This window comes from Ursus arctos, unplaced genomic scaffold (assembly GCF_023065955.2).
Source record: "Ursus arctos isolate Adak ecotype North America unplaced genomic scaffold, UrsArc2.0 scaffold_7, whole genome shotgun sequence".
Taxonomy (NCBI): domain Eukaryota; kingdom Metazoa; phylum Chordata; class Mammalia; order Carnivora; family Ursidae; genus Ursus; species Ursus arctos.
The window spans coordinates 46548100-46569470 of record NW_026623089.1 but is presented as its reverse complement, the minus strand read 5'-3'; the positions used below and the strand labels follow the sequence as shown (position 1 = coordinate 46569470).

The following is a 21371-nucleotide window of genomic DNA, read 5'->3' as shown; positions in this document are numbered from 1 at the left end:
ACAGAGAAGTGGGGGAAAGGGCTCAGAGCAGAGCGGCAGACCTGTCCCAAGGCCGGGGGCCCGGGGACCCGGACTGGCTGTAGCACTGAGGTGTGTGTGGGCCCGCGCACTGCTGCTGCTGGCACCCGGCTGTGGAGGGGAGGCCCTCAGGGCTGGGGACCGGGCCAGGCCTCTGACACCAAGTTCAGGAGACAGGCCCTGGCTGGGGAGGTGGGGGGCAGCGTCCAGTTTCTGGGATGGCTCCACATTGGTGGGCCAGCCCAGCCTTCTGGGAGATGGCCAGAGGAGCCCGGGCAGGCAGGGCCTGGTGGTCAGTGGAGCAGGTGGGGGCCGCTGTGGTTGGCTTGGAGCTCACTGTGCCCTCTGCTCTGTCCCGCAGGACTTGCAGTGCTGTGTTCGGCCAAGTCGGAGCGCGGGGACCGCCTTCTTCCCACCTCGGCCTCCTTTCCCTGACGCCCTTAGCAGCCTCAAGTCCTGGTCGTCCGCAGTGGCCTCGGCAGGTAAGCAGAACGGGCTGGCCCCTGGCGCTGTGTGTTTGCTGCCGTGGGGGCCGGGGAGCGGGCAGCTGGGCTGCCATCACGGAGGAACGAGGGGACAGGGCTTATTTCTCAGTTTCCTCTTCTTCCTCGGCCTCTTCCTCTCAGAGGGAGTCAGACAGTGGAGGGGGTTGTGCGCTGACCTGGGACTCTGTTCCCAGGGCCCGTGTGGCCTTAGGCAGGCCTGGCCCTCCCTGGCCCTCCCATCTGTCCTTGCGCATAATGATGGTGGACGCGCTGGCGTGCTGAGCACGTCACTGTGTGCCAGACTCCTCGCTAAGAACTGTGTAGTTATTAACTCTCTCCGTCTGCACACCAACCTGTGAGGCAGGTGTGGGTATCAGGTCCATCATATAGGCAAGAAGACTGAGGCTTGTGGTTGGGAAGTAACTTGCCCAAGGTCACATACCTGGCTGAGCCCCCATGGGGTTCCCCTTTGGGTCTACATGGCTCCAGTGCACCAGTCCCTAATCCCTGGACCGTTCTGTCCCTGGCCGTGCCTGCCTCTGTTAGCCTCTTCCTGGGGGCTGGAACTGAGGTGGTCACGGGGCCTTCAGATGGGCGGGGTCCTAATCCAACTTACAGCAAGGGGAGGGGCCTCTTACAAGGTCAAGTGGCTGCCGTGGCCTGGGGTCGTGCCACATTTGCAGATGTGATGTGGCATGAATCAGGCCTGGCCTCTGGGGTCCCCAAGGTGGTACCTAGGCCCCTTCTAGAGGAGGGACATGTTGGCTGGATAAGGTTCTCTCTCCCTCTGCCTCCCTAGTTCAGTTTCCCTAGCTTGCATTAAGCGCTTACTGTATGCCAGGCCTGATGTTAGGCCCTAGGATATAGGGGAAAGGGGCTCATCTCATTCTGTGCTCTGGCGGAGAGGTGGGGAGACCACAACACATGTGCAAGCCCCGTACCAGTGGGGCATTCTGGGGGGGCATTCTGGATGGGGTAACCCAAAAGTGAGTAGAGTTGTAAGGAGACAGGAGCAGGGAATAGGTAGGAGAGCCTGGCAGGATGGGGATGAAGTTGGCAAGGGGATGGGAAGATTGTTAAGGGCCACAAATGCCAGGATGGAGAACTAGATCCCAAGGGCACTGGGGAGCCATGGAGGGTTCTAAGCGAGATAGGGGCCTAATGAAGGTGGCTGCATTAGAGAGACTATCGGAAGGGCCCTGCTGGAAGCAGGGAGACTAGGGGGACTGTCCCAAGAGCACAGCAAGAGGTCAGATGCCTCAGGTAGGGCCGGAACAATGGGCACAGAGCAGGAGTGAAAACATAAGACACTGAGGCAGGGAAGTTGGCAGAATTGCAGTTGGCCGGGCTGCGGTGGGGGCAGGGCATAAGGGTGGGAAAGCGGCCATGATGTGGGGTGGGGGGTAATGATAGAGCTCTGAGTGAGTGTGGGGAGTCTGGGGTCTAGCAAGGCTTCTTGGAGGTGGTGGGCCCGGTTGTGGTGCAGTGTGTCTCTGAGGGGGCCAAGATTCTCGTGAGGAGGAAGATGATTTGGGTGGTATTATAGTTACACACGGGCGTGGTGTTTTCATCTACAAGTATTGATGCACATATAAGTTCTAGAGGATTCTCCCAATCCACAGTCATACCTGTATCCATGAACACATGTGCACACACGCTCGTGTACACAGACACGCATGTGCTTGTAAAGCTGTCCACACACGCTGAGGGTACAGAGATGTGAGCGCACACCCACACACGAACAGTCACGTGCGGGAATACACGGAAGAACACTCCCTCACACGCACGGGTACACAGACAGGGCTCACGCACACTACAGACATACACGTGTGCACACAGATAGACTTGCACGCCCGTACACGCTCATGGACACACGTTCACAAACGACCGTGGTGACATTCCACAGCAGACAGGCAGGGACAGGTGCTCACAGGGCACACGTTCCCCCATCCGCACGGGGACGCACTCGCGTGCGCACAAGGAGAACTGTGTTCCAAGGAGAAGGAGCTGTTCGGCGGTCGGTAGCTTCTCACCGGTCAGAGCTTCCATGGCACCGGGGGTCGTGGGTGCTGCCTGGTGTGTGGGGAAGAGATTTGGGAAGGACCTCCAGGAGACAGGCAGGGCAGGACGAGAAAGTTGCCAGGTTCCTTTAGGGACACAAAGCGACCGAGCACAGAGCCCAGCCCTTGTAAAGTCCCCGAGAGGTGAAAGTTCATTCACTGGCCCTGCCCCGCTCCCCCACCAGTGTCCGCCAGAATCTACTAGATTCTGGCTGTGTAATTTGCGGGGCCCAAGGCAAGACAAAAATGAGAGTCTCATTGTTCACAAATGATTACGGATTTCAAGATGGTGGCAGCAGAGCGTCAAACCGGGCCCCGTGCAGTTGCCCGGAAAGCCAGCCCTGCCGGTGTGAAGCGTAGTGATTGCGGGATTGAGTGCCAAGAACTGAGTCTGTGTGCAGTCTCCACCGGTAACTTAGCAGGTGGACCTTGGGCAGGTCCCCTGTCGCATCTGGGAGTCTTGTCTGCCAAGAGGAGAGACACGCCCCTCCTCCCCCAATGCTGGCATCCATCTTGTCCCCGGCAGCCTGGGACAGTGGCTTCAGTTGGAGTGGGATTACAGCCCCTCTGTCAGGCAGTGGTGTACAAGGAGTCCCTGACCTTTGGCGGCCTGGTTTTTCGTGCTTTGCCAAATCCACCAAGGGCAGAAGTGGTTGGGAGGGTCTGCTCTGTGTCTTATTTGCCGAGTCTTCTGCCTGATTGTCCTTTGCCTGCCCATCTCTGCTTGGAAGATGCCATGGAGCCTTCTCTGACCCCCGCCTCTCCCTCCCGACCTTTGCCCTGGGACCTTCCAGGAGCTACCATGACCTCTTACACTGTAGACTTCTCTGCCGTGTGCAGAGCTCTTTCACACCCCATCAAGCCACTGAACAAGCCCTTGAGAGGTCCTCTCCTGTTTGCCAGGTGGAAACCAGAGGCTCAGAGGTACAGCCCCCACCCTAGCACCTGGGTGAGGGCAGGCCCACAGCGGGCAGGGGTGCAGGCAGTGACAACAGAAAGAGGCCCCTGGGCTCCGCTCTGGGCCAGCTTCCCATTTCAGCGTTCTGGAAGACCGGCTTCTACCCCTGGAATAGAGCTCCAGCCTCTAGCCCAGTAGAGACCCCAGAGGTGCCTGGGATGCCGAAGAGGGCCTGGTGGAGCTGGAGGTCTGGCCAGCTGGAATAGACCAAGCCCCAGCCCTACTCCTCCCTGCGGGTGACCTGGCCCCGTTCCCGCAGCCAGGCGGCCTGGAGCCAGATGTATGTGGTTCCAAAGCTTGGGCGAGCCCCACATCAGGCAGAGAGGTGAGAAGGCCCCCACTGGTCTGGGCCGTAACAGCCCGCAGAGGCTGGACACAGGGAGAGGGTCTGTCGTCAGGGGCGTGACCTGTTGTACCTGACAGTACCCATCACGGACAGTTTGCTGTATGGTGAAAATGCATATTATGGTGTGGCCCCATGCGGCCAGAACCTTGTGAACAGCACCGTAAACACGTTTGGTGGCTGAATGCAGAAGGTACTGACGTGGTCAAGGGTCTAGACTCTGGGCCAAGCCTTCGGGGTTTTCCAGCTCTGCCACTCCTCTTTGTGACGCCAGATTAGTGGCTTGACCTCTCTGTGCCTCATTTCCTCGTCATTAAAGTCGGGATAATGATAGGACATAGCTCACTGTGTTGTGAGGAGTTCGGTCAACTAAGCCATGAGAATCTTGGCAGTGGTGCCTAGAACGTGGTTCGCCCCCCACAGCGTACGGATGGCTGGTGGGCGGGCAGCTGGAGGACAGCGATAGAGTGGACCCGAGCGCTGTGGGCACATGGCGGGGGAAGGGGGAGGAGTGACATGGCTGGTGTCATTTAAGAAAGGACGTAGGGAGACAGCAGGGTTGGGGCTGGGCTGGATTCGAGTTTCATGAGGTAATCACAGTTGTTGATCCCAGCTCTGTGGGCAGGGACGCGGGGCGACAGCCACACTCCCTGGCCAGCCCCTCCGTCCCCTGGTTTGTGACTTCGGGCTGCCAGCCTGAACACCATCAGCTGTCAGTCAGCAGACTTCCAGGGTTACACGGCACAGGGCGGGCTTGGGGCTGGCTGCAAAGACCTTGACAGCAGGCCTGGCCACGGCCACGCAGCTCGGCCGGCATTCCCGGGGCCCCATGTGGCATGCCTGTCCGTCTTCAGCACCAGCTGAGAATGCACACCCCGTTCTCCGTGCCTGGAATTTGTTGCCAGTGGCCCAGGCCCCTCCACCACCAGCCTGGGTAGCCTGTCCTGAGCCCGCATCCCTGACCTCAGCTGGAGGTGGAGATAGTCTGCAGCCCACTGATCATTCCTGCCCCAGGTGAGCCTCTCTCTGGGTCAGCGGGGGGGGGGGGGGGGTGAGGGGGTGGCTGCTACCCTGGCAGGCCGCCTGCCCCCCAGCTGGACTTGGTTCAAACTTCAACCCTGCCGCACATCTGCTGTGTGACCTTGAACAAGTTGTTGCCCTTCTCTGAGCAGTTCTTTATTGATACATAAAAGCAGAAGGCTGGGACAGGTGGGGGGTCACAATGGTCTCAAGGGCCTCAACAGCTCAGTGAAGCTAAGATTATCCTATTATGCAGATAAGGAAACTCAAAGCACAGAGAGGTTAGGAAGCCTACGCAGGACCACGGAGCTATGGGTAGAGCTGGAATTCAGCCCAGTTTTATGTGATACCATAATATGCATTTTCACCATACAGCAAACTGTCCGTGATGGGTACTTGCGTGTTTCTGGGTGGTCTGTTCACTCTTCCAGCCAGTCTACTGAACGCGTACCAGGCTCCAGTACGTGCTAGGTGCTGGCGTCCAAAACAGAATCTGCATTTGAGAAGCTGAGCAGTGAGCAGAGTCCTCCTGGGTTTGGAAGTCCCGGGGTTTCCCGTGCAAGGCATGCTAGCAGGGGGCCCTTGGCGAGTGAAGGCAGCAGCAGCTGGGAGGAGCAGCTCTTCCTTGATACTAGAGGAGGCAGGCGGGGGGACTGCCTTGAGGGGGAGGCTGGATCCCTACACAGTGCGGGAGAATAGGGTCTTCCTGCGGGGTCTCTGCACAACGTGGCAGGACTCATCCAGTGGGATGTCCATTTGGAGAGGAAGTTTCATTCAGCCACAAGTGGAAGTGGACGCTGAGGCAGCGCCCGAGGGCCTCAAAGGCTGGGCCAGAGTTTGACCTTGATCCTGTAGAGAGTGGGGAGCCAAAAGGGCGGTCGAGCATCAGTAGCCCCTGTGTGAAGGCCAGGAAGGGAGGGTGGGCTTTGGCCCATGAGCTGGGGCTCCCAGCCCCACCCAGAGTGGTGACAGCAGAGAGACACAGGGCTGGGCCTTGTTTACTCCAGCGAGTTGGACCCCCAGCTTTACCAGGCCCTCTTCAGCACCCCAGGCCCCTCTGGGGCCTCTCCTGGGCCAGGGGCTGGAGCTCTTTACCAGGGGGAAAAGCCAGTCTTCCAAATTGCTCCCCAGAGCAGAGCCCAGGAGCACCCCTCTGTTATCCCTGTGCGTACCCCAGCATGATGTGGGCCTGACCTTAGCCCTGTTGAGTGATGTGGTAGAGACAGAGAAGCCTAGAGACCAGCCCAGGGTCATCCGGCATCACCGCGGCAGGTGCAAAAGGCCAGCAGGCCAAGCGAGAGGCATTTTTCCCGAGGGTGGGAGGGAAGGTCTGCGTCCCCCTCTGGCTCTCCCAGAGTCCAGTGTGAGCCTCACCAGCTGGGTGTGCTCTCCCCTGTAGGTAGGCAGAGTTGCACATATGCCATAGGGGCCCCTGATCTCAGCCACCAACAGGACTCTCCAAGAACAGCCTGGGGATTTGGTAAATTACGGCAAGAAGGATTCCTTGGGTGTTACTCACCCCGGGTGTTTCTCCCTCCCACTGATGTTTGCTCACCTGGCTCTGTCTGTGCCCTGGAGTCGGTGTCCCTCTGGTCCATAAGCCACGCACTTAGGATGAGAACAGCCACGCCCATGCCCTGGGTCCCAGGTCCCAAGCCTCAGTGACTTTGCGGGGTGGGAGCAGACACGCGTGGGGCTGCAAGGGTGGCATCTTTGTTTGAAGCACATAGCATCCCAGCTGCCCGGGGGAAGAACAGTCTTTGGAAAGCATTCGGCCCAATGCCTCATGCTTCAGATGAGGAAACTGAAGTGTGGCCCAGCGTGGCACTCCATGCTTTCAGCTGAGGCCGCTGCCACCCTCAGCTGCTTTCGAAGCACGGCAGGGGTCGGCCCTGGCAGGGCCCCAGACCTGCAGTGGGGGTGCTGGCCTGGCCACGGGGCACAGTGTTTGAGGAAAGGCAGGACCAACCCTGAGTGCCTGGGGGCACCGAGATTAGGGCCTGGGAAGTTCTGGGGGGTCTGTGGAGATCCACCCAGAACCAGGACTGAGAACAGCATTGGGCACCCTCAGACCTGGCTGTGTTAAGCCTCTTTTGTGTTCCACCTCCCATACTCACCTTGTCTTGCCAAGGCCTGAGACCATTAGGGCTTCTCCTCCCATCTGTTTACCAAGAGAAGGAGTGAGGGCTAGAGATTGCGGGCCCAGAGGCCAGGGCGGAGAGAGGGCTCTGGAGTCAGGGCCCTGTTTGAAAGCTGACAAGATACAGGGGGTGAGAAAGGACAGAAGGCTCAGGAAACCAGGGACCGCCCAAGTCCCTCGTCAGCACCCTGGGCTGAGCCACAGCAGGGTGTCCAGTGGCCTGCCGTCTAGGAGGCTGTGGATCTGTGTATGGTATCCAGAAAAAAATGTCTGGGTTCCAAGGGACTCTAGGGTCAAGGAGGGCTTCCTGGAGGAGGTGGAGCTGCAGCCGGACCCTGAAGAAAGAACATGATTGTGAACTGAAAGCATTCCAAGCAAAGGGACCGGTTGAGCCAAGGCCCTGAGGCAGGCACACAGGGTGGGGGTAGGGGGCAGACCAGTGGGGCTGGGTAGAAGGCCCAGACTGGGCAGTGAAGGCGATGAGGTGGACATGCCCCCTAGAGGCCAGATGGCAGAAGGAGAAAGGAGTTTGCACTTTGCTTCTAACTTGTTAAATCCCTGAGCAGGTTCTTGCCCAGATTCTGTGCCTCAGTTTCCCTCAGATCTCCCTGGAGTTTCAGGCACAGCAGGGCAGCGCCTCAGCGGACGTGTCTGCCTTTGGGGAGGATGTAGGCAGGTGCCAGGATCCTAGGGTCCCTGGGAGTTGGCGGCCAACAGCAAGGGTACTGCTGCTGGACCCAGGGCTTCTCTTTGGCTGGGGGAGAGCTGACCTCAGACTCCAGGGGTTTACCAGGAGTCTCACCCAGCCTGGCCAGATAGGGCATTGGGCCCCCTGGAGAAGACCCCCCATGGGCTAAGCATCTGGCTCCCAGAGCAGACTCCAAAGTTGAAAGTCTGCAGGGCAGGCTTTCCCCCATCCTTCTGCAGGGAAGGGGTGAGGGGGTGGCCCTCCGCAAGATGGAGGCCAGCTCGGAGCGGGACACCAAGGAGGGGACCTCAATTTGAGTCCTGCGCGCCAGCACTGGGCCTGTGATATGCTGCCAGCTGTGTGTGCGGGCCCTCCCCGTAGCCCGGGGCTGCGCCCACACTGTGTTTGCTACTCGTCCGCTGACCCACAGCAGCCTCTCTCACCCTCTCCTATCAGCGGGGCGGCAGCCACGGGCTCTGGGACACCTAGTACCCAAGATTGCGCAAATCTCCCCAGCAGTTCGCGCAGCGGCCAGCCCTGGGTTCCCGCTCGGGAAGCCCAGAACTCTCTTCTGCAAGAACACAGCAACCGCCCACGGCAGGAAGGACAAGTCACCTTCCTGCAAAGCCTCTTCATGACCCCGGCTCCTGCTACCCTCAGAAATAATAGAACGGTGGGCTTTGTGGGCCCATTTTGTAGAAACTGCAGGTTGGGAAGAGAAGACAGGAGTTTTGGCCAGGGTCACGCACACAGCCAAGCCTGAGCTCACACCCAGGGTCCTAGGCCCCTGGTCAAGCTCCTTTGGGGACCAAGCCCGTGCTTCCTGTTTGTGGCCGGAAGGCAGATGCACCAGGGCCTAGGAAGAGGAGGTGGAGGAGGAAGGGAAACCCAACTTGGGGGTCCAGGGACTGAGGAGCCGAGGACAGAGACGCCAGTCGTGTCTCTTTTCCTTGGCTCCGGCTACTTTAATTGGCTGGGTCTGCCAGTGTACTGACATTTACCTGGTGGGGAGGAGGGCCTCCTTCCTCTTGAATCAAGATGCTAAAAATAACCGGGCCCAGCTTTCCAGGGCCCCTGCCCAGCCAGCGCCTGCCTGCCCCCCTTGGCGACCTTTTTCCTGGGTGCTGCGAGCTAATTGCTCCGTGAGCATGCAGCTGCTTGTGCTGGGGACTTCACGGCAGGAATGGCATTGCACGCTCAGCTCAAGACTGAAGAGGGGTCTCTGCAAGGCCTACCTGACCCCCGGGGATGGGGGCGATGGGCCCCTGCCTGAACCCCGGCACTCGCCCCCTTTTCCCCCTGGGTGCAGTACCCTGCCAGGCCGGCCACCCTACCCCTGCCTACCCCTTCCCTGAGCTGCCGGAGTTGCCCGTGAGCTCTCTAAACTCGGGGGGGCGGGGGCTGTGCCCCTCATCCTCAGACTTATCTGGTGCTCACCTCAAGTCCTAACACAGACGTACAAGTTGTGTCCTCCTGTTACATGCTGCCTGTTCATCCTGTCACATGAGCAGCCAAGGGGAGCCCAGACATTGCAGATGGACGTGTTTCAATCCAGCTATGCAACCTTAGCAAGGTTCTGAGCCTCTATATTCTCATCTCTGAAATGGGCATCCTACGTGATCTTGTGTTTTTGGAAGAATGAAATGAGGTCACTTGCAGAAAGTGCCAGATCCAGAGAGCTGGGCCCCCAGGGCCCCCAGGAGGCATGAGTACCTCTGGGGGCTTCCTTTTCTCTTACTAAGGTATCAGTAGGACCCTAGGAACCTAATAAATTTGGTAGATGTGTTTGGACCAGAAGGGGAAGGTTTTGACCCAGACTGAGGACCAAGGACTCAGTTTCCCTGAGAACAGGGGTCCTATGTATACATGTCCAGGGTGGCCCGCCACGCCTGCCCAGCCTGTGCGTTTGTCCACTTCTTGCCCTGGGTCAGTGTAAGCAGAATTGTGTTGACCCTGGCCTGCAGGTCCTCCGCTGTGGGGTCAGCCCAGTGGAAAGAGAAGTGATTTTCTGGGCCCTGTACTTGCCAGCCGTGAGAACCTGGGCCAGGGACTGAGCTCCTCTGTGCCTCGGTCCCGCCTGTGAAAATGGGGGTAGTAACGTCCCCTGCCCCATAATCATGGTGAGATTAAATAGCGCACATGTATGGGGCTTAGATCGGGGTCTGGCCCGGGGTGAGTGCTCGGTGCGTACTGGCCGGTCCTCGAGGTAGGACGATAGTGGGGGCGGTCAGGGGTAGTAACTGGCCACGTGCCACTGGGTGAGTGGCTGGTGCCAGCTGCTTCATCTTCTTGCTGGCTGTACCCAAGGTGCTCTTGCAAGCTCTGTGCTCCAGATGAGGAAACTGAGGCACAGCAGGGTCACATACAATCTGAAAGCAGGAGAACCAAAAACAGGAAATTAGATTCAGCCCCGCTAGGGTGAGCAATGGTTAGGGTTTGCCTGGGTTTTAGTACTGGAAGTTCCATATCCCACACACCTCTCCGTTCCAGGCACACCAGGACAGCTGACCATGCTAGCTCCATCTAAATCCTAAGCCCCCCAGACTCTCTGGACCCCCTCCTTGGCTTTAGGGGTGGCTGGTGTACTCTGGGTTTGGGAGCTCCCGCTGGGTCCCTTCCCCCACCTCCTAGATCCCTCTTCTAGACTGATCCTCCTTGCCCATCCCCCACAACTTGGCCACAGTTCCCCCCAACCCCCATCCAGCTTCCTCTTCTCCCTCCCTCCCATCTGCCAGCAGGAGGAGTGCGGCTGTCCCCCACCAGGCTCCACTCTCCCTGTTCGCGCACGGGCTCTGGCACCACTGCTCCTGACTTTCTAGACATGGTCTGGAGACCTCTTCCTTAAAAGAGGGAAGGCAGAGTGAGCCCCCACCCCCAGCCCTGGCCCAGGCAGCCTGGCGAGATTGCACTGGCCCTTCCGGTGAATTGATGGAGAGCATTGCTGACAAAGGAGAAAGGTCAGCAGGGGGACAGAGCCGAGGAGGTGGCAGCCTGCCGGCCAGCAGTGCCCTCCCCCCAAGTCCGGGCTTCCTAGCAGGAGGGGCCCAGTGCTCCTCAGGGTCCTGGTCAATTCCTATTGACTCCGGCAGCCACTGGTTCAGCATAGCTGAACGTCCAAGCCCCCAGAGGGCTGGGGGAGATGCCCGGATCATCCTGGACACCTCCCCCTCCCTCACCCCCACCTCCAACAGTCAGTTCGACCCCCTGACCCGTCTCCGGACCTGTGTTCCCCTCACCACCCCCTCCTTCTGCTGGCTTTGGGGTCTCACCATCTTCTTGCCTCGCCATTACTCACCCCTGCCCAGCCCTCTGCTGCCCTCCCTGGCTTCCCACTGTCACCAGGAATAAAGTCCAAATTCTGAAGCTGACGCTAAGGCCCTTCTTGAGCTCGGTGAGGCTGCCCCACGCTGCCAGGCCTCTGCTGAGGGCTTCAGCCTGCCTGTGCCCTCCCCACCCTCAGACAAGGACTGAGCCTCTCCCAGCCCTCTCTCCCTACTTGGGGGTCTCTCCCCCACAGACATGTCTTTCCAGGACCTGGCCCACTGCTTTCCTCCCCAGGACCCCTGCCCTCTGGGGGAGGTTGGAAGAGGTCCTCTGTGAGGTAGCAGAACGCCCTGAGTGCCAGGCTGGCTCTGCTCCCCCTGCTCCAGCCTCACCCAGGCTGCAGGGCCACACCGGTAGCAAGAGCTTGTGACCAGGACACAGGCAATACATTGCCCGCTCCGTGCCATGCCTCAGACTCCCCCTCGAGCCATTCAGTGCACCTCTTGCCCTGGCTTCTGGAGGGCAGGAGCCATGTCTCCCCAGTTCGTGTAGAGGCTATGCCCCAATGAGGCCAGGAGGTACGCTGGATAGTGCACAAGCTCTGGGATCTGACCCCACCTCCGTCACTTACTAGCTGTGTGACCTTGGCCGGTCACTTAACCTCTCTGAGCCTGAGTGGTACCATTTGTGGGATATGGGTAGTAATAGTCTCTCCTTCACAGGAGGGTAAGAGTCAGCGTAATAACAGTTGTTGAGTGTTTGCAGGGCCCTGGGACATCTTAATCAATAAAGCCATCTCTCATCATTACCAGCAAGAGAGGGCAGCTACCCTATTCAGGAGATTAGGGGCCTGCCCTCCAAATGGGCTTATCCTGGTTATTTGAATGGACCTTCCACTTCTGCCCCCTCACTGTCCCCTCTTGGCCCCTCATCCTGTCTCAGCAGTCCTCCCCCACAGCTCCTAAGACCCCCGGAAGCCCAGAGCTCCCTGGCTCCGTGTTGTCTCCCACACGCCTGCCTTACCCAAGCTGTCTGCACGGGATGCCTTCAGACCAGGACTTACTATCGGTTTCTCCCACAGCCCCTCGCAGGTGCCTAGAGCACCTAGGTGCCTAATAAGAGTTTGTTGGGTTGCACTGATGTTCACCAAGGCCAAGTCACCTCTAAGAACAGTACAGCAATGAGCAGCCAGCCTCTGGGCTCATCCTCAGGCTGCCGAGGGGCATTTCCAAGAGCCGGTGTGAGCTGCCTGGCACCCTGTGACAGGTGACGGCGCCTGCCCGCTCTGGCCTCACCTCTGCGTTGAGAAGGCAGGGAGGAAACTGGGGCGGTGCTGGGGTTGGAGGACCGGGTTGGAAGGTGCTTCAAGGCTGGTGCCTCTCCCTGTCCTCTGAACTGTCTTGTTTGCCTGGGTCTTTTCCCCACCCCCACGGTTTTCTGTTAAATTGTGTTATTATATTTAAACAAATCAATTCCACTGCAGAGTTTTCCTGTCCTAATGATGAGTTTGCAGCACAAATGCCATTGATTTCTCACAGCCCTGAAAACCAGTTGATGAATAGCACCGGGCTTGTCTTTGGAGAGGCACTTAGAGCAGCTCTGTGCGCCCCCCTTTGCTCCCCCGCTTGCACTGCCCCCCCATTACGACCCCATCCCACCGCGAATTTCGGGGTTGTGCGACAAAAGGACACCCCCAGCGCTGCCAGGGGTGGAATGTCATCGCAAGGAGCCGGCCCCTTGTGCTGGTAAAACAATCACAGTGGAGATTTTTATTGATTTTGGCCAAAGGCAGGAGCGCAACTTACAGAGCAGAGCAGTGGTGTGGTGCGATCTTTGTCTTCCCTTACAAGTTCCGAGCTCCGTCCCTAGTGACAGCAGATCGCGGCTCCGGCACCATTTCCAGACCGTGATGGGGCTGCTTTTTAAGGGGATGGTCTGGAGGTTGCAGAGCGGGCCAGGCTGGGGAGCGTGAGGTTCCCCTTTGTGAAATCCTTCAGGAACCCCACTGTTGGAAGTCCCTACACAGGGCTTTGCCTTGCAGACCGCTGCCAGGGGCTTGTTGGAGCTTTTGAATGGGCCCAGGTTTGGGTGGGCAGGTATCATTGCTCCCAGTTTAGAGATGGGCAGCCTGAGTCAAGGGCAGTCCCCAGAGGGGGGGCAAGGGCTGCTGGCTGGCTACAGCCAGAGGCTCCCCAGCCCCTGTATGCCCCCACCTGTCTCTGCCACGGGTAATGACAGGAAGTTCGTCTGACTCCCAGCCTTTCTGTTGTCCCTGTCCCTTCACCTGCTCCTTGGCTTTCTGACTGTGGAGCCCAGGTTGTCAGCTGGAAGGGCCGTAGGTGGTCAGCCTGCAAGGGTCTCAGTTCAGTTCTCTGCAGCATGCCACACAAGTCTGGGCACTGGGCTGGGGCAGGGCAGGACGGAGCAGCGGGGACAGCGGCAGATGCCGTTGCCTGCCTCCCCTAAATCCCTAAAAGCACGTAGGCTTTAATAAGCCCCGGGCACATCAAACTATGTGGGATGGGACTGTGGGCCGACTTGGTCACTGCCTGTCCCCCATTCTAGTACCGGCCTTTGTTTTGGAGACAAGAATGTGTGGCCTGGAGTTGGGAGTGACTCCTCAAGGTCACAGCGCAAGGCCGCAGAGTAGGATTTGAGTCTGGGAGGGGGTGGGGCCTCTGGCAGTGCTGTCGCCCCTCCCCTGGGGCTTGGTGAGGCCACCCTAGCAGTCAGGGTTAGGGGGCAGGGCAGGGCACTCTGTTCTAGGACAGACGGGGCCCTGGCTCAGGAGACCCAAGAGTGGCCCAGTGGTCCCCCTTCCCTTCGCTCTGGGAGCAGTCACCCACCCTCCTCCCTGCAGACAAACCTCCAGTCCCTTATAATCAGGTTAGCCTCCTGCTCTGAGCTCTCGCAGCTGAGCTGAACCGGCTGCTTCTAATGGCCTGTGGCCCCTCCCCCTCTCCCTAGCTCTGGGGGTGGGGGAGGGGAAGCCAAGAAATGAGCTGTGAGTGGGAAGGGGCCACCCCACTCTCTCCATTCAGACGTCTCGGATCAAGTCCAAACCCTTACGTAGCCCGGCATCCAGGACCCACTGCAATGAGGCCCTGCTTCGTTTTCCACCCTCCACACCCCTGACACACTCTTTCCTACAGTCACAGGATGCTATTTCCCACCTCCCTGTCTTCGCGCAAGCAGCTCCTTTTGTTACTTCCCACCTTCTCAGAAAACTCCTATGCATCCTTCAAAACCCAGCTCTTATCTCTTGCTCTGGGCTGCCTCCTCTCAGGACTCCTGCCTCTGTACCCCCACTGGGGTCTCCACTGGTCTGAAATGTAACCCCAGTGTTTGGGAACTTTATTCTGCACCTGTTTCTCCCGAGTTTCTGGAGGAAACGGGGAATACTCTAGAAGACTATGCCACTGGGTGTAGGACAGAGAATGCTTAGTGAAGGAACAGGGCCAGCAAAGAAGAGAGAAGTAGGGACCAGGGGAGGGAAAGAGACAAGAGTGCACAGAACAGCTGTTCCCAGCCCCTCCACACAGCTCCAGCCTACTTCCTGTCAGGGAGGCCATTCCCAGTGACACATGCAGGGCCTGAAATAGACACGTGGGGGCCTTGGTGTGCACTTCCAGAGCCCAGCACTGAGCACTAAGCACCCCTCCATTCCTTGGACACCGAAGCTCCTCTCTTCCCAGCACTCTGCCCCTGCAGCCAAGAACAGCCCCCCCAGCAGTGCCCAGGCCTTGTCCCTCTGTTCCTGCTAACTTTGTTTTATAAATAAACTATATAAATAGGCCCCTCTGATTCCTCGGAGCGCGCAACGCTTAAGGACTGGGGCACGGCTGCAGGCATAATTGTACTACCAAATCCATCAGCTGCCTAATTACCATTTATTTTGCATTTATTTCTGCTAATTAAAAAGAGAGAAACTCCTAACAACTTTTACGTAAATACTATATTTGTTCTATGTAAAGATGGGATGCTAATTTGCTGGTGATTAGCTGATTATCTCATTTTGTAGCTGTCACACAGGATGGCCCTGTCTCCCCTTGGCACCCCAGAAGTCACTTGAGGCCCCTGATCAGGTGTGGGAGGGATGGGTCATGGGAGGTCTCTGGAGATGGTGAGAAGGTCTGTCTGGGACCAGGAGGTCACCAGGAGCTCCACACATCACCACAGTTCAGAGAGGCCGAGAGGAACCTTTTTGGCTCATTCACTGTTTCTGTACAGAGGAAGACATTGAGGCCCAGAGAGGTCTAGCATCCCCCAGTAAAGCAGTAGTAGAGACAGACCCCTGCTCCACGTGTTTGCACTCCCTTTCCGGTGTTCATCTATCTGTCTGTATTGGGCTCGAGTCAGGAGGAATTTGCAAGGAGATGGCTTTTTCTGCAGCTGAGAAATATCTGGACCAAACTCCAGCCCCCACAGAGAGAAGATGTAGTCTGGTCTGAGCCAAACCAACCCTTCTGTGTACCCTTCTGGAAACTTACACCTCCTCCCACTTCCCCATCCAGCGCAGGGCCCTGCTCCCACAGCCCCCTGAGCACACCTCCAGAGGCTTGCCCCCCAAGTCTTGGCCAGTTTCTCCAGGATCTGCCTGCACACAGCATCGGGTCTCAAGCACTGTGGGCTACCAGGGCCTGTGTGAGTGTCTGAATTTCAGATCTTAATATTATGTACTTATCTTTATGGGAATCAGAGAAAATATAATTAATATAGCAAACCCATGATTTCACACAGTATTGCTTTGAAAGAGGGTATGTCAAAAGTGATTTCAATAACAAAACATAAATAATTTAAGTGGAACACGGATGTGGTTAAAGTATCTTGTAACTGAAGTTGGGGACATGCCCGGGGAGGCTCTGAGAACACCAGGTCAGGAGGCCAGGAGGGTAAGGCCAGGGTCGGTGGCGGGGACCCGAGGTCAGGGTTGCCCAGTCCCTGGCCTGCAGGCCACCACTGCCCCGTCCCACACCCAGGCCAACAGTGTCCCAGGATCATGCTCTTTTCACTGCTGTCGGTAGGAATTAGCCCACCACAGAGGAATCATTTGCCCCCAGAAGCAGTCTAAAAGGACTGTTTCAGGGAGGCGGGAAGTCGGACTCTCCTCTGTCTCGCACAGAGCGACCAGTCATTGTGGGTGAGTGACTTCAAGGGGACTTCCTGGCAAGCCAACTCCCTGGGCCTTGGTGGGCGAGACCCTGGCTGACCTTCTGCTCTCTTTCTTCCTGGAGAGTCTGAAAATGGCCCGTTCTAGATATAGAGGTGGAATGATGACGAGGCCAGGTGTCCTGTGGGTGGCCAGAGAGGTCAGGAGCACGGCTGGCACGGCCTGCTGGAAATCTCGGAGACCAGAGACCCAATCCTGGCCACTGCTCTCTGGAGACTCAGTCTCGCCCCCTGTAAAGTGGGAGATGGTTGTGTTTTCCTCCCAGGGCTACCGAAAGGGTTCTGAGGGCCATGTGCCAAGTGTCCCTCAGAGAAGCACTCCGCACAGCTGGTGGTGAGCCCGGTCACCCGCTCAGGCCCCCCCTTAGCCATTCGCCGCCGCCACGGTGTCTATGTGAGGTGACTGCCGCCAGAGATCTCCCGCTCATCTGCCCTTTTATCGCCCTGCACACAATCAGGGGAAGCCTGGAAGGCTGGGGGGCGCGGGCAGATGGAAAACAGAGAAAACAAAGGCCTGCTCCAAGGAGGCCAAAAGGCAGGGTTGTGTCCTCCCTCTGCGGCAGCCTGGCCAGCCCGTCCCACTAGCACCAGGCCTTGACCGCCCCCGGGGCTGCTGGCGACCTGCCTCACCCCTACAGAGATCAGCCTTAGGCCTCATGTGGGGTCACTGCTCCCTGGGTGGCCCTGGGGAAGCCACGTTGCTTGTGTCTGTAAAATAAGAGAGTTGGACAGCGTGCTACGTGACCTTCAGCAAACCCCACTCCTCACTCCCGACAGGGGATCTCTTTGGGTGGGCCCAACTCATCTCTGGGACACCTCCCTGGCCCCAGGGAGTCAATGGGGTGCCCACTGCTGCCCACAGAGAGGACCCCAGCATGCCTTGAGCAGAGCGAGGAAGTACAGGGCTCCTGTTTACCATCAAGAAGTTGGCTCTGGCAAGTAAGGATTGGTGCGGAATGAATGAACGGTTTAATCAGAGGGGACTTCATGCACTGTCCACCCTTGGTCACCGCTGCTGTCGGAGCCTGAGTCAGAGAAAAATCTCCCGGGCCCTCCAGAGCAGGACCCGAGAGCAGTGGTTGAGGACTCATCCCTGCACCGACGCCAGGCCGTCGGGGTTCACATCCTATCTGTGTGACCTCGGGCTGGTTTCTGAACCTTGCTGTGGCTGTGTCCTTGTCTGTTAGAATAGTAGAGTAACCTACCTTGGAGGCTGTGGTGAGATTAAATGAGTTAATTCACGTAAAGTACTTAGAACGGTACCAGAGCAAGGTCCTTTAATGTTAGGTATAACGACCGTTGGCAGTTGCCTCACTGTTACTGATCGCAGGCCGACTCGCTGGGGAACTCATGAAGCTCCAGCCCCCGGGCCCCACCCCTGCACCGCCCCGGTCAAAGTGGGAGTTTTGCGGGCAGCTATGGAGTGTTCTAGGTGGGGCGGGCAGCAGGTTGCTTTGGGAACATTTCTGTGTGAGCATCTCTGCTAAATGGTTTAGAGGGGCCCGGACTCCTGAGGCTCTGGGAATGTGGTGTTGTTTCTTTCCTCTTTTTAAATATGTATTTGGCATTCTATATATATTTCTGAAGAGGACCCCAAAATAGTATACGCTTCAGGCCCTGCGAGCCCAGTCCGCCCCCCCTGCTTATTCCTGTTGTCTTTACTGTATTTCTGAAGCCCAGCCCTGTGCAGCCCACCTCGTGGCCCCCGTGGGAAGATGGCCCAGGCCTCAGGGCTGGAAGGACCTACCTTCTCACCCTGTAAGCCCTGAGCACCCCAGACTGCAATCCACACCGCACGCCCCAGGTTGAGGGAGCCTAAAGGACAGAAAGCAGGGAGAACGGGACCCTCGAGGAGCCCCTGGATGTGCAGGGCACAGAGCCGTGTGCCCGTGGGGCGAGTGCCCCTGCGCTGTAGGCCAGAGCCCGGTCCCCTCCCCTCCTCTCCCCTCCCCTCCCCTCCCGCGGCCCTTTCTGCACTGCGTGGGCCCCAGTGGGCAGGCACAAGCGGTGGTTGGGGTCGTGGGAAGCAGGTTGCTGAGTAGGAACGGTTGCTTCTGAGGCTGTCACCAGGGTGGCTGGCTGTGTGCCAAGCTCCGGGTTTTGTGCCGGGTAGAGGCCCAGGCTGGTCCCTGCCCTCTGAGAGCTCTCGAGGTAGCTGGAACCACAGATTCACACCTGGAAGGGCAAAGAGTGGGCAGGGGGAGGTGGTCTTAGACCCCTGTCTCCTCAGGCATCGCAGAGGCTGGAGTCAAGAGAGCCCAGAGGTCACGAGGGCTGGACACTTGCGGAGGGCCTCCTGGAGGATGGGCCCTCACCTGGGGAGGCCCCTGGAGGCGTGGGCACTGTGGACCCTAGCCCCTCCACCAGCAGCAGGGCCTCTCGGCCCGGGCTCTGACAGGGACATTTATAACTCACAGCTGTGCGGTCCTGGGCCCAACTGACTGTGGTAAACCGATCGGGCTTCAGGAAGTCAGTCCCGAGGCCACTCCCCACCCCGACCCCACACTCTCCTTCACCTCCTGACACCCACATCCTGTTCTCAGTGGGAGGGGTAGGCACCAGGGCACTGGGCTGGGGGCCCAGTCAGGGTCTCCAACCTGCGGGCAGAGTGGGAAAGGGCGGAGGGGCTCAGTGAGGTCCAAGAACCACAAGACAAGGCCTCTGGGGTCCTCAGGCTCTACCCCTCAAGGCATACCTGGGGACACTCAGGCCCAGAATGGACACCCAGAGCCACAGGATCCCGGGGCCGGGGCGCGGGGGGGGGGGGTGGTTGCTGTGTATTCTGTCCTTTCAAATCTAACCAGAGAGGGGATTATGCTTCTAGCCCCTGCTGACCACCTCTGGCCTGAGGGAGCCTGGGGCAAGGGGCAGATGTGGACCAGAGGCCTCAGAGAATGCTGGGAAAAGATGCCGTCTTGGACCCTGGTCCTCGAGCGTGGCCTGCAGCCCGCCACTGGGACACCCCATCCTCGGGACACATTCCTCACAAGGCCTCATGCCCACCTACCAAGATTCTCACAGCCAAGTTCACGTACGGGGAAAGAAATGGTCTCACCTAGTGCTGGGAAGAAAGGACAGTATTAAGTTTCTAGCACATCCTGACTGACCGCTTTATACCTCCCCGGGCCTCATTTGCTAGTGGCTTCTGGAGCCCTGTGAGCCAGCTACCCCTCCCCATGACTCTTTCTCTTTCTGTACAAGGAGAGGGCTGATAAACAACAGTGAGTTTGTCAAAGCTTGGCCCGTGTGACTCCGGTCGCCTGTGACAAGATCCCGGAATTAGGTAGTTAATGAAAGACGTACACTTTTCTTTCATCGGTCGTATGCTCATTACAGCATATTGGCGATATATAACGAGCGGACCAGATGGGTTATGTCATGGATATGATCAGCTTGGACAAGGCCAGATTTATTGAAGCAAAAAAAAAAAAAGGGTGACTTGAAGTAAAGGTAAATATTAATTAAGTCAATAATATATACGTTAATTAAACCACTGTACAGATAGGACTCAGCTGGGACCAAGAATCAGCCAGGGCAGGGAGTGAGCTGGTTTTCTGAAGAGGCAGGCACACATAAAATGGCTCCAAGGGTTGGTCAGAGATCCGGTGAGCAGTTCATAATGAGGGAGGAATTCAGGCAGGGGTCAGAGAGTGGCTTCAGAAGTGGCTGCCGGCCGGCCCCGTGAGATAATTCCCCGGAGCCAGGCACAGCAGAGAGGAGACGCTGTGGGGGCCTGTAGCCGGCTAAAAATACCCCAACAGCTTCTCCCTGTCACCCTGCCTGGGGGCCGCACAGGAAGGCCATGGCTTTCTGCTTTTCTCACCAGGAAGAAAAAGACAACAACACAAGGCCCCCGAGCCCCAGAAGAAACAAAACTTAAATATGTTTTTTAGTCTTAAAGATTCCCACTAGGAGGAGTTGGCTGGCTCCTGCCGCGGGGCGGGGGAGACAGAGCCCCGGATAAATCAGGCATCCCGGGGTGTGCGTCAGTGGCCCAAGAGGCCGCTGAGATTAGCCTGGCCATGGGGGACCGAGATGGGGGGGAAGTGGACTGCGGTCTGTGTCCCTGTCTGTTCACACATGTCCCGTCTCTATTCCTGCGTACCCAGGACGAGGAGGAGGAGCCGGTGGGTGGCAGACCGATGCTGTGAGGGGGTGTGAGGAAGAGAGCCGCGGTCCGTCACTCAGCTACCAGACCTAGAAAGGTAACAGCAGACCCCTGCTGCATGCACGCTCCACAGCCGCCTTCACCTGCCTGGCCAGGGGCACGGTCAGGCAGCCAGGTCACCACGGGGCTGGCCGAGGGTCATCGGTGTCCGCCTGCAGCCCTTGACCCAGGCTCCCGGGCTTCTGTAACTCCTCGTGTGTGTCCTCTACCAAATGCCGCTGGGCTTCAGTTTGTCCATCTCGAAAATGGGTCACCGTTTGCTCCAGTTCTTGAGGATTCCGTGAATCAGTTGGGCCTGACTGTTGTTTGGAGTTAATCTGTCTTAGCAGCCTGGTTCCGTTTGAACTCCGTGGGCATGGCGGGGGGTCCTGGCCCTTGTGCATGGAGCCTTACGGCCACATGTCAACAGGACCAGACGGGGCTTGAGAAGAGAGGGTTTTCCAAGGTAGAACTGGCCAGACATGTGAGTCGTTGGAAATGTGGCCGTGGTCTCCTTTGTGGCAGTATTTGAAACTTCAAAGCGATTTCCCTGATGGCGCTGGGCGGGAATGATTATCTGCATTTTTACACTGCAAGACCAAGGCACAGGGAAATGAGCGGTCCTGCCAGGGGTCACACAGGGAGCTCTGCTCGCACCATGGAGGCTCAGCTCTATCCTGTCTGCTGTTACCCGTTTCTATACTTTGACTTGTACTACGCTGCTCTGGTCTGGCCCACTCGCCCCATAGAAGTCTGGCTGTTGAGCCCAAGCTTCCACCAGTGTTTATTGTGTGACCGTGCTGGGATCCATCCCCCTATCCCTCTGTACACCCGTCACCCAACCTCTCACATAGCCATCTTTCCATCCGTCCATCCTCCCACCAAACCACCCTCCCATGGCTCCTCTATCCATCCATCCATCCATCCATCCACTCATCTGTCCGTCCACCTACCTTCCAGCCATCCATTTAGCCATCTGCTCACACACCCAGTACTCGCTGACTCTCACCCCAAGCCAGGCCTGCACTAAGGGCTGCGTTTAGAAGATGGATCAGATCCAGCCCTGCCCTGAGATGCAG

The 21371-nt window shown here is 58.0% G+C and overlaps 1 protein-coding gene across 10 annotated transcripts in view; it reads left to right on the top strand.

Moving 5' to 3' along the window:
* Positions 1 to 21371, top strand: part of ZMIZ1 (zinc finger MIZ-type containing 1) — a 233940-nt gene that overhangs the window by 46717 nt on the left and 165852 nt on the right. For 6 of the 10 annotated variants that reach the window (XM_057308715.1, XM_026504541.4, XM_057308717.1 and 3 more), the window contains exons 2-3: positions 380 to 500; positions 20255 to 20350. The gene's annotated coding sequence lies outside the window, so the exon portion shown is untranslated. The remainder of the gene's footprint in view (positions 1 to 379; positions 501 to 20254; positions 20351 to 21371) is intronic. The other 4 variants (XM_057308716.1, XM_026504542.4, XM_026504540.4 and 1 more) reach the window with 1 other exon arrangement.